Source organism: Halichoerus grypus, chromosome 4 (genome assembly GCF_964656455.1).
Source record: "Halichoerus grypus chromosome 4, mHalGry1.hap1.1, whole genome shotgun sequence".
NCBI classification, from domain to species: domain Eukaryota; kingdom Metazoa; phylum Chordata; class Mammalia; order Carnivora; family Phocidae; genus Halichoerus; species Halichoerus grypus.
The window spans coordinates 59,692,058-59,693,883 of NC_135715.1; the positions used below are offsets into that span (position 1 = coordinate 59,692,058).

General features: G+C 45.0%; 1 pseudogene; it reads left to right on the forward strand.

Annotated features, from left to right (window-relative positions):
• Nucleotides 1-207: 207 nt before the first annotated feature.
• On the forward strand, nucleotides 208-1,111 carry LOC118528486 (peroxiredoxin-1 pseudogene; annotated as a pseudogene).
• The last annotated feature ends 715 nt before the right edge of the window (nucleotides 1,112-1,826 follow it).

Below are 1,826 nucleotides of genomic sequence, written 5' to 3' on the forward strand. Positions count from 1 at the left end.
TCCGCTGTGCAGAGAGCCTGACTTAGGGCTCGATCCCAGGACTCCAGGATCATGACCTGAGTTGAAAGCAGATGATTAACTGACTGAACCACACAGGCGTGCCCCTCTCTGAGCTTCTATTTCCTCATCAGTAAAATGAGGAAAATGATAGCATCTCCTTCACAGGACTGCTCTGAGGATTAGATGGGAAAATGCATTTAAAATGCATATCACTGGCGTCTTCTTCCTGCCTTGTCTTCGGCGTTTTTGTTCTCAGAGCCGCTGATAGCAAGATGTCTTCAGGAAATGCCAAAATTGGGCATCCTGCCCCCAACTTCAAAGCCACGGCTGTTATGCCAGATGGCCAGTTCAAAGACCTCAGCCTATCTGACTACAAAGGAAAATACATCGTGTTCTTCTTTTACCCTCTTGACTTCACCTTTGTGTGCCCCACGGAGATCACTGCTTTCGGTGACAGGGCAGAAGAATTTAAGAAACTCAACTGTCAAGTGATTGGTGCTTCTGTGGATTCTCATTTCTGTCACCTGGCATGGATCAACACACCCAAGAAACAAGGAGGACTGGGACCCATGAACATTCCCTTGGTATCAGACCCCAAGCGTACCATTGCTCAGGACTATGGAGTCTTAAAGGCTGATGAAGGCATCTCGTTCAGGGGCCTCTTTATCACTGATGATAAAGGTATCCTTAGGCAGATCACGGTAAATGACCTTCCTCTCGGCCGCTCTGTGGATGAGACCCTGCAACTGGTTCAGGCCTTCCAGTTTACTGACAAGCATGGGGAAGTGTGCCCAGCTGGCTGGAAGCCTGGCAGTGATAATATCAAGCCTGATGTCCAGAAGAGCAAAGAATATTTCTCTAAGCAGAAGTTAGCGCCACGTCATTTTAGGGCTGGGCTGCAGTGGGTGGCCATGAAAACAAAATCTCTTTTGTATTATTGTCATGCTTAGAACATAAAACTTTAGACTCTGTGCAGATGTGGTATGGGGACAGGACAGGCCTTTCCTGCAGGGGTTGGGGAGGCCAGCCTTTCTTCCTCTGGAGAGAAGGGCCTGAGCTGTTATGGGGCAGGCCAACTGTTATGTACAGTAGGAGGGCATCACTTTTTGTCTTTTGTTGTTTTATTAAACTTGAAGTGGGAGAAAAAATAAAATAAAATAAAATGCATATCACTATTCCCTTCCTTCTCTTAATGTCCTCCATGCTATTCCTTATGTCCCACAAATAAGTGAAACCATATGATAATTGACTTTCTCTGCTTGACTTATTTCACTTAGCATAATCTCCTCCAGTCCCATCCATGTTGATGTAAAAGTTGGGTATTCATCCTTTCTGATGGCTGAGTAATATTCCATTGTATATATGGACCACATCTTCTTTATCCATTCATCTGTTGAAGGGCATCTCGGCTCTTTCCACGGTTTGGCTATTGTGGACGTTGCTGCTATGAACATTGGGGTGCATATGGCCCTTCTTTTCACTACATCTGTGTCTTTGGGGTAAATACCCAGGAGTGCAATTGCTGGGTCATAAGGTAACTCTATTTTTAATTTTTTGAGGCACCTCCACACTGTTTTCCCAAGTGGCTGTACCAACTTGCATTCCCACCAACAGTGTCAGAAGGTTCCCCTTTCTCCACAACCTCTCCAACATTTGTTGTTTCTTGCCTTGTCAATTTTTGCCATTCTAACTGGTGTAAGGTGGTATCTCAACGTGGTTTTGATTTGAATTTCCCTGATGGCTAATGATGATGAACATCTTTTCATGTGTCTGCTAGCCATTTGTATGTCTTCCTTGGAGAAGTGTCTGTTCATGTCTTCTGCCCA